At 41.4% G+C, this 11089-nt stretch overlaps 1 long non-coding RNA gene across 1 annotated transcript; it reads left to right on the top strand.

Moving 5' to 3' along the window:
* Nucleotides 1-3678: 3678 nt before the first annotated feature.
* On the top strand, nt 3679-8197 carry LOC143413581 (uncharacterized). Its single transcript, XR_013094187.1, has 3 exons — nt 3679-3742; nt 7889-8014; nt 8099-8197. It is a non-coding gene; the product is annotated as an uncharacterized LOC143413581 (long non-coding RNA).
* Nucleotides 8198-11089: the final 2892 nt, after the last annotated feature.

Genomic DNA, 11089 nt, shown 5'->3' on the forward strand with positions numbered 1-11089 from the left:
GTAAGACACAGAGAACTTTTGACACAGAATGACTAGCTGCAACCACTGTGGCTGTAAACACCCAGATAGCTGACAGGGAGAGCCACATAGATGAAAAAGAAGTAAAAGCTTTAATAAATGCAGAAAATAATTTAGAACAGGATGAAGCTGAAGTACACTCAACAAAAATATAAATGCAACACCTTTGTTACTGCTCCCATTCCCCATGGGATGGACGTAGAGACCTAAAATTCATTCCAGATACACAATATAACCATCCCTCCCAAACAGTGGTCACAAATCAGTCCAAATGTGTGGTAGTGGGCACATCTGCCATATTGAGATAATCCATCCCACCTCACAGGTGTGCCACATCAGGATGCTGATCTGACATCATGAGTAGTGCACAGGTGTACCTCAGACTGCCCACAACAAAAGGCCACCCTGGAATGTGCAGTTTTGTCTCACAGCAAAATGCCACAGATGCCACAAGCAATGAGGGAGCGTGCAATTGGCATGCTGACAGCAGGAATGTCAACCAGATCTGTCGCCCGTGCATTGAATGTTCATTTCTCAACCATAAGCCGTCTCCACAGGCGTTTCAGAGAATATGGCAGCACATCACATATGACCTGACTCCAGCTCGTCGCCGTAACAGACTTGTGTGGGCAAATGCTCACATCCGATGGCGTCTGGCACGTTGGAGAGGTGTGCGCTTCACGGATGAATCATGGTTCACATTGTTCAGGGCAGATGGCAGCTGAGAATGTCCCAGTTCTTGCATGGCCAGCATACTCACCGGACATGTCACCCATTGAGCATGTTCGGGATGTGCTTGACCGGCGTATACGACAGCGTGTACCAGTTCCCACGAATATCCAACAACCTCGCACAGCCATTGAAGTGGAGTGGACCAACATTCCACAGGCCACACTTGACAATCTGATAGACTCCATGCGACGATGTGTTGCACTGCATGAGGCAAATGGTGGTCACACCAGATACTGACCGGTTCTGGGTCCCCAGACCCCCAATAGCGCAAAAAACTGCACATTCCAGGGTGGCCTTTTGTTGTGGGCAGTCTGAGGTACACCTGTGCACTACTCATGATGTCAGATCAGCATCCTGATGTGGCACACCTGTGAGGTGGGATGGATTATCTCAATATGGCAGATGTGCCCACTACCACACATTTGGACTGATTTGTGACCACTGTTTGGGAGGGATGGTTATATTGTGTATCTGGAATGAATTTTAGGTCTCTACGTCCATCCCATGGGGAATGGGAGCAAAAACAAAGGTGTTGCGTATATATTTTTGTTGAGTGTATATGTATACAAATATACATATATATATGTATATTTGTATTGTACAGCACTTTGGTCTACCAGGTGTGTTTTTAAAGTGCTATATGAATAAATGATGATGATGATGATTGATTGATTGATTGATTGAATCTTTATTTTGAACATGTTGAAAAAGTAAAAAAAAAAATATAATTTTTTTTTTTTTTTTTTTTTTTAAGTGACATCAGAAACAGCAGCATGCGACATCACGTGATGGCGGAGCTTCAGTTCATCCTTTGTCATCTTTTTTTTTTTTTTTTTTTTTTTTTATAGGACAGGGGGAAAGAATGAAAGAAAGAGGGGGAGAGAAAGAAAGAAAACCAAAGGGGAGAAGAGACGGTGAGAAGGGGGGGAAGACAGAAAAAAAAAACAAACAACAAAAAAAACTCCTGGGTCACCTGTATGGATACGAGGATGTTTTAAATTTAATTCCCCCCTCAAATTGTATCCCCGTTCCCTTTTAGAAAACATTTTTAGAATATTGTCAGGAAGCAGGTTATTTATTGCTTTATATATAATTTGTGCTGTGAGAAAATGAAGCAGATCTGTGAATTTTAGAATTTTTGATTTTAAGAATAGTGGATTTGTATGATCTCTGTAACCAGTTTTATGGATTATCCTTATGGCCCTTTTTTGTAATATAAAGATTGATGATAGCGAACATTTGTAAGTATTGCCCCAAACCTCTGCACAGTAATTCAAATACGGTGCAATCAGGGAACAATAGAGAATGTGGAGTGATTTGTGGTCCAGAATGTGTTTTACTTTACTCAAGATTGAGACACTTCTTGAAATTTTGTTATGTATATGATTTATATGAGACTTCCAGTTTAATTTATCTATAATCACACCAAGAAACTTATGTTCAAGTACTCTTTCAATTTCCACACCATCTACATGAATCTGCACTTGTGCATTTCTAAGGGAATTCCCAAATAAGATAATTTTAGTTTTACTTAGATTTAGCGATAGTTTGTTCCTGTTAAACCATTTTTTAATTTTGCACATTTCTGTAGTAATTGTATCCAGCAGCTCCTTTAGATTCCCCCCAGAACAAAAAATACTTGTGTCATCTGCAAATAATACTAATTTTAATATATCAGATGCCTTACAAATATCATTTATATAAATAATAAATAATTTTGGACCCAGTACAGAGCCTTGTGGAACACCACAAGCAATGTCCAAGCATGATGAGGAATGGACACCCAGCTTCACAAATTGTTTCCGGTCACTTAAATAATTTTTCACCCATTGCAGTACAACCCCCCTAATCCCATACCGTTCCAGTTTATTAATTAATATGTCATGATTGATTGTGTCGAATGCTTTCTTGAGATCCAGAAATACAGCTGCATACTGTTTCTGATCTATAGCATTCGTAATTTCCTCAATTGATTCGATTAATGCCAGAGATGTTGATCTTTTTGATCTGAATCCATATTGACTGTCAGAGAGTAATTTATATTTATCTAAGAATTTGTCTAATCGTTTATTAAACAGGTTTTCTAGGATTTTGGAGAATTGTGGTAGTAAATCATCATCCTGATGATGGAGGATGAAGGAGTCTGACCTCAGTCAGTATTTGACATGAACACATCAGCACTGCTATCAGTGAGCCTAACGACAGCCGTTAGCATCATTTCAGTGTTTCAGTCATAAAAACACTTCCTGTCACTGTGGTGGTTACAGTGACATCATGCAGTTTGTGCTTTGACCTCCAGAGGGCGACAAATCAGCACAGACAGAGAGCTCCATTCAAACTTTGCTGCCATCAGGAATAATTCTTCAAATATAATCATCAGTGTTTGAGCAGTTATGATATCAGGGACAATCTAGACATGTGTGACAATACTGAACATGTCACATGACACACCTCAAACATCATGTGATCCACTCTCAGTCTGCACTTTCATTCATGACTTCAACAGGTTGAAATGAGCTTTGAAGAAACATTCAGTGAAATAAATCTTTCATGGATTCATGTGAGCAGCAGATGAACTTTGTACCAACAACATCTTCAATAACAGAGTCTGAATGAAGCTCAGGTGTTGATGCTGCTCACTGATTGGACGGTTGGATTCAGCTCTGCTCTCAGTCTTTACTGCAGGTGAGTGCAGACCTGTAAAAATAATTTTATTATATTAATAATAACTGAATTTACTTTAAGATAAAAGGCATAATGAGAAAATAATGTGCACTTTAAATCTCACAACACAAACTACACAGTCATAAACCTTTGGTGTGGCATTATATTCGTTCAGAAAAAAGTGCTCTTATTGTGAAAATCTACATCCTCCTCCCCCCTCCGTCCTGCTTCAGGTGGAGTCCCGCCTCCTTCCAGGAAGCAGCTCACCTGTGTGTCCGTGTTTAGTGTCCAGGTGTGGAGTGGAGCTTGTTGTTGGTGTGAAGAAACTGTAAGTTTGCTTTGTTTCCTCCTTTAACAGTTTGTCTTTAGGAACTTTACTGTTTGTTCAGCTCATGTTTGATTTCTTCACACAACAAACTGTGTGTGTTTGTATTTCCGGTCTCTCCATTAAAGTCAGTGTGCAATGTTTTCCAACAAGGTTGAGTGTTTCCGCCATTTTCTGTTAGTGTGTTTAGTCCTGGAATCAGAGAGATCAGAGACTCTGAACTGATGTTTATATTTGCAGGGACAAAATGAGACAGACAGAAGATTTTGTAAGTATTTACTTTGTGTAGATCTATGTTGGAGAGATTCAACATGTCGGCCTCTGATTAAAAATACTACTTCACACACTTGGCTCTGCTCCAACAGGAAGTAATGTTACAAAACACTCAGGTGTCAGAATAGGTTAATATAGTTATACTAAAACTAAAGTAAACTCATTTAAAAAAAACAACAAAAAACTAAAAAAAGATTTTGAACTTGGAAAACTCTTAAACTAAATAAAATTTCACAGGAAATGTCCTTCTGGTCTTTTTTATTTTGGTTAAAAATACGAATAAATCAAACTTCTTATGAAGCTTATTAGACATCTCTTTAGACGAAGTCATTGTGGTAGTGAAACAAGAGAGAAAGTATCCAAGATAATCGGATAATGACAATTGCTGAATGTGGAAAAATTCATTCTCACGTCATGAATTTTTGCAAGCAGAAAAGAGAGAAAATTTTCACAGTCCTCGTTAGAAGAAATAGGGGCCGCAGGTAGAGCAGTAACAATGTCACTAATGGTGTTGAATAGCACCTTAGGATTGCCTCTGCTTTTTGTAATCAAGTGTGAGAAATGGGCAGCCCTCGCATCTCTGATCGCATTATTAAAAGAAGCTAAAAGGTCCTTAAGATAGGGGAGGTGAACATTTAGATGAGTTTTTCTCCACCTGCACTCCGCTTTACGACAATCACGTTTTAGACAACGAATACTGTCGTTTAGCCAAGGAGATTTGGAGGCAGAAACACTTAACCGTCTTAACCGGACAAATTTCATCTAAAACAGAAAGGCAATAATTATTAAAAAGACTGGTTGAGAAATCAACAACATATTGAGGAGATAGCTGTAAGTTAAAAGCATCCACAAATTTCTCCGCTGTGGAGGAGTTTAAGATGCGAGAGCTAACCATCGGTCTGACGGGGGACAAAGGCTCATTAAAAGACAAGTTAAAAACAATAACATAGTGATCAGAAATAAAAATGTCCTCAGAGCAAATAAAATCAATATTTAAACCTGAAGTAAAAACAAGGTCCAGTGTGTGGCCTTTGCTGTGTGTAGGACCGAACACATGCTGAGCAAAATGAAAAGAATCCATAATGTTCATAAAGTCTCTGGTGAATGGGTCGGAGTCATCATCAACGTGAATGTTAAAGTCCCAAACTATAAGCACCCTAGACAGCTTCATAGTAGCGGATAAAAAGTCACTGAGCTCCGATAAAAATAACCTATTAGCCGACCAGATAACCAAGGCTGGGTAATAAAAGTATAGCTATCCGGGCAGAGTTCAATAAGTGATGAATAGTCTACATCCCACTGCCAGGTCTCAGTCAGGAATGAAAAATCCAGTTTTTTAGATATTATAAAATTATTCTACAAGAATGATTTATTAGACAGAGATCGAGCGTTAAAAAGCGCCATATTCAGTGAGCTAGAAGCCTCATTATTGGCAGAGGCTCGAATTAAGGGACGTAAATACACAGGGTTCAAGTCATCACGCTCATAGAATCCACTCACCGAGGGAAGAAAAAGCCAGCCCGCAGAAGAGTCTGCATAAATGGTGACATGGTCTCAAAGAGCCGGGCCCAGCGTGTCCAAACAAGGGCATGGAAAACAAGTCCCCCTCCAAGGGGCTTTTCTGAACACAGGAGACAACGCATGCTCAACATTGCTTACCACCCAAACCATGCCGCCAGTAAAGCCTGAGCTTTACCTGAAAACCACCTCTTCTCCCTCACCTTTTCCGTGGTCTAGAAGAACTAGACGTAGCCAATAGATGTAGGCTGCCGGGGATTCCCATGATGCATTGAGTTTTTCCTTTCCAGTCACCTTTCTCACTCACTATGTGTTAACAGACCTCTCTGCATTGAATCATATCTGTTATTAACCTCTGTCTCTCTTCCACAGCATGTCTTTATCCTGTCTTCCTTCTCTCACCCCAACCGGTCACAGCAGATGGCCCCGCCCCTCCCTGAGCCTGAGGTTTCTTCCTGTTAAAAGGGAGTTTTTCCTTCCCACTGTCGCCAAAGTGCTGCTCATAGGGGGTCATATGATTGTTGGGTTTTTCTCTGTATTTATTATTGTGATTTCTACTGTAAAATATAAACCGCCTTGAGGCGACTTTTGTTGTGATTTGGCGCTTGTTACGAAATCAGTTTCACCCCGGTTCTTTTATTCGTCGAAACTTCCAGAGACGCCACCGGAACTCAGTAGTCATTTCACAAAACCTTTATTCATCTTTATTCATCTTCATTTAAGCATGCACTTCTAGAAGGGAAGACGAGGCCGGTGTGTTCCTCTGCAACAAATCTTCCCTCCTTTGTCTGTGAAACACAGTTTTGTAGGGGCGACCCCATCATAAACCCCCCCCATGGTGTGCTGCAAACTCTGTCTGCTTCTATGTGCACGAGCACATGAATGCCTACATGTGCACGTTCCCACGTGTCTATGTGAGTGCTCGTGTGTGACTGTGTACGCATACCTGTGTGTATGTGTGAGTGCACATGAGTGAGTGTGCGTGTGGATGTGTGTGCGTGACAGTTAAAACACTGTGGGTGTAGGTGACTCCCTAGGTCATAAAACCCATCTCCCTTCCAGACCACAGTTATCCAGTTACAAATGTTGAGACCCCCACCCAAACATCCTCTGGGGAATTTCCACTCAGGATTAACTCCTCTATGTTTTACTTTCACAGTTCAAGTGGGGGAGGTGTCTCCTACAATCTACTCCTAAGTTCACGACACAGTGAGGCCTTTATTATATTGAGGGCAGTGTCAGTATCTCTACAATAGTTCTACATTCTATGTTAACACATTTCTAAACTCTAAAATAAGCTAAACATTCCTACACGCTATATGAATTGAATTGAATTGAATTGAACCACCGAAATCACCTAATGAGAATCCAGCTAACGGAGGAGGGTGGAAAATGCCAGAGGACAACGAGACATCGTGTGGCATCATAGAGGACCAGATGGATAGCAAAGCCAGGCGATCATGCACCTAGGCAGCAAATACATCATTAAAACTGAGTGAGAACAGTAAAGCAGAAAAAAACCCCCACAACAGTAGTAGAGCACAACAAATTGCACCCAGCAGCGGCAGAACCAAACACAGGCACCATCATACCGGAAGCACATGATGAGCAACTGGGGTGGCAAAGGGGAGTGAGAGGTGAGCCGATGTAGACACAGCCATCTTGCCCTGCAGCTATTTGATCCAGCGTTGGGGGCCACTGAAGGAACAAAGGGTATTATTGTACGATCTACTGTACAATATAAAGTGCCTTGAGGTGACTGCTCTTGTGTTTTGGTGCTACATCACACAAACGGCACAAATCTGCCGCTCCATAGTTCATGGTAACGGACTCACAGCTGGACCAACGAAGCCGAGTGTGCCCGCCATTCTGAGCTACGTTCCTGTTTGTGTACTTATAGTTTGTACTTTGTGAACTCTTGGTTCTATGGTAGGTCTTAAAGGGTTAAAGGTACCTATAAATAAAATTTTATTTTATTTATTATTAGTGGTATTAATAGTTTAAATTAAAGCTACACAATCAGAAAACACCAGTCTGACATTAACTTAATTTAAGAAGAAAGTTCTCTTACTGTGAAAATCTGCTGCCTCTAACAGCCTCTGGTTGGTTTCACATTAATCCTGAACTTGCAGGCACTTACTGGATGGAAAAAGCTTCTCATAACCATTAAATCAGTCTGTGTACAGGAAACTCAGTATGAATAATTAGTGTGAAGCGTTTAACTCTTCTGATCCTCTTTGAATCATGGATCAGCTGAAATATTTGAAAATGTTGTTCAGACTGACATTTGGACAGCACACATGATGAAAGGAGGATTTCAGCTGATGTGCACATGAATGATTTGTGTTTCCTCTGCAGGTAGAAAGTGTGTGTGAGCTGATGTGAATTGAGCAGCATGGATCAGTGTGAGGACAGAGAGGAGGGAGTCCCTCCCTCTAAAAGCACTCTGTGTGGGGAACATGAGAGCCAGACCAAAGCTCAGAGGTGAGATGACCATCTCTAACTGTCCATGACTCTTCTCCATGTCACAGCTCAGCACTCACATCACTGCTGCATCATTATTCACAGGAACCAGCCTGGACCTCCACCCAGCTCTGTGTCCTGTAAGAGTGATGGGTCTAAAGATAACACTATTATTACTTTTGAAGTCCAGCATCCGTCTGCTGCAGAGAGGTGAGCTGTTAGTAACATGAACTCTTTCATTTAACTGCTTGATGTTTATGCATATAAACTGCAGTGCAAACACGTCATTCCCTCAATCCTATTTAAAGTGTCTCTTAAAAACAAGCCTTTTGTTTCTGATCAACTGAAGATCCACTTCAGCAAACAGTAAGTGACCAGACCATGAGTGATGCTCATTGTCATGTTTTCTTCTATCAGTCAGTTTGTGCTGTCTATAGGAGCAAGTTAGAGGAGGTAACACTAACTTTGCTGCACAGATTTCACTTTTATTCATAAAACTCAGAGCATCAAAGATGGCCCAAACACTGTTATTTAACTTCTACAAACTAAAGTCACTCTCCACTTTTCTCTAGTTTTCTGAAAATCCATCAAATAAAAAATCAAACTACAATCTGCCAAAATGTAGAAAAAAAACATTTTGACGCATGTTCAGTCATCCAGGTAAGTAAATCCCTAAAAGTTGATTCTGTTCATCTGACCGCAGCGTTTACAGTGGGAGAAATGTTTCATCGCTCATCCAAGTGACTTCTTCAGTCTCAGCTGACTGCAGTTTTCAATCTTATAAACAGTACATTTACATAATGACTGAAACCAGCACACTGAAGGAACAATGGGCTGGGAGGTCAGGTCCTTGATCATTAATATGCAAATTCTCATGACCATTGATCAACAACCACAGATCAAATGGTACTTATGGCCATTGATCAGTTATTATTGATGTTGTTCTAAGACGACATGGCCATTGTGGGTCAGTTGTCGGAGGGAAACAAACTGGAATACATGGGGGGTCGTCAGCTGGTGTAAACAGAACCATTTTCACATCAGTGCCAGCAAGACAAGTGAACACCCAGGGTTTGGACATTGAAATGGTGGAAGAGTACAAATACCTGGGTGTTCACCTCAATAACAAACTGGACTGGTCCACAAACACAAATGCACTTTACAAAAAGGGTCTCAGTCATCTCCACCTGCTACGGCGGGCGACTGAGATCCTTCAGGGTGAACTGGACACTCCTAAGGATGTTTTAAGACACTGTGGTGGCGTCTGCTATCTTTTCTGCTGTGGTCTGCTGGAGTGGAGGAATGGCATATGCATATATATATATATATATATATATATACACTGAACAAAAATATAAACGCAACACTTTTGTTACTGCTCCCATTCCCCATGGGATGGACGTAGAGACCTAAAATTCATTCCAGATACACAATATAACCATCCCTCCCAACAGTGGTCACAAATCAGTCCAAATGTGTGGTAGTGGGCACATCTGCTATATTGAGATAATCCATCCCACCTCACAGGTGTGCCACATCAGGATGCTGATCTGACATCATGAGTAGTGCACAGGTGTACCTCAGACTGCCCACAACAAAAGGCCACCCTATATATACACACACACACACACACACACACACACACACACACACACACACACACACACACACACACACACACATATATATATATATATATATATATATATATATATATATATATATATACACATATATATATATATATATACACATATATATATATATATATACACATATATATATATATATATATATATACACATACACACACACACACACACACACACACACACACACACACACACACACACATACATACATACATACATACATACATACATATATACACACACAGTGGGGCAAAAAAGTATTTAGTCAGCCACCGATTGTGCAGTGTTGGATTCTGCTTTTGCTTTAGTACAAGATGGTGAAGAGTTGTTTGCTCAATTCCCGAATACGTTACAGGATCCAGGTGAGAAACCCTCTGCTTTTTTGCAACGTTTACAACTCACATTAAACACTGTGATGAAAAGAGGTGGTATCTTGTCTTCAGACTTCAACAAACATTTACTCAAGCAGTTTTGTCGAGGATGCTGGGATAGCGATATCCTGAACAAACTACAGTTGGAGAACTTGAGGAGCGATCCCCCATGTTTTGCAGAGCTCCTCCTGCTGCTTCGAACTGAGGAGGGTAGACAGCTGGCCAAGGAGAATCTCATGAAGAAGCACCTAACTGCATCCAAGCCTCGTGCCGCTGTTCATTCCCAGAGCACAAGTGCTTGTAGCCATTCAGACACCAAAGCTATTAATGAGCTGAAGCAACAGATGCAGAAACTGCAGAGTCAAATAGCTGCTCTTCTCTCACAGAATTCTCAATTCCCCAGGCCAGCACCACCTCGACTCAGATCAGCACAACCAAGACCCAGCAGCAGTGCAACCAGTTCCCGGCCTAGAGCAGGCTACTGCTTTAAATGTGGAGAGGATAGGCACATGTCAGCAGGATGCGCCAACCCTCCGAACCCGCCACTGGTTCTGGAAGAGAAGAAACAACTTCAAAAAAGACAGCAGGCTTGGGACAGCAATAACAAATCATCAAACTAGAGGCAGTCTCTGTGGAGGGACAGACGGAGGCTGCAGTCGACCCATGTCCCAGTTACAAGCAGGATGGACATTCCATCACATTGCCTAAAGGACTCATTGGAACCAGAAGCACAGCACAGGTCACGGTTGGAGGAACTGTATTCAACTGCCTGTTAGACACTGGGTCTCAGGTAACCACCATCTCTCACTCCTTCCACCATGATTATCTTTCTGACCATGAGATACAACCTCTGAAAAATCTCCTGGAGATAGGAGCAAATGGCCAAGCTGTTCCATACCTTGGTTATGTGGAGCTGAACGTCACTTTCCCTCCCGACTTCTTGGGTTCCACCACAGCTGTTGACACACTTGCCCTGGTAGTTCCTGATGTCCAATCAGCTCAACAGCCGTCAATACTGATTGGTACAAACACTCTGGACTTGGCACCAATCAGCTCAACAGCCGTCAATACTG

The sequence above is a fragment of the Maylandia zebra genome, linkage group LG2 (assembly GCF_041146795.1).
Source record: "Maylandia zebra isolate NMK-2024a linkage group LG2, Mzebra_GT3a, whole genome shotgun sequence".
NCBI classification, from domain to species: Eukaryota; Metazoa; Chordata; class Actinopteri; order Cichliformes; family Cichlidae; genus Maylandia; species Maylandia zebra.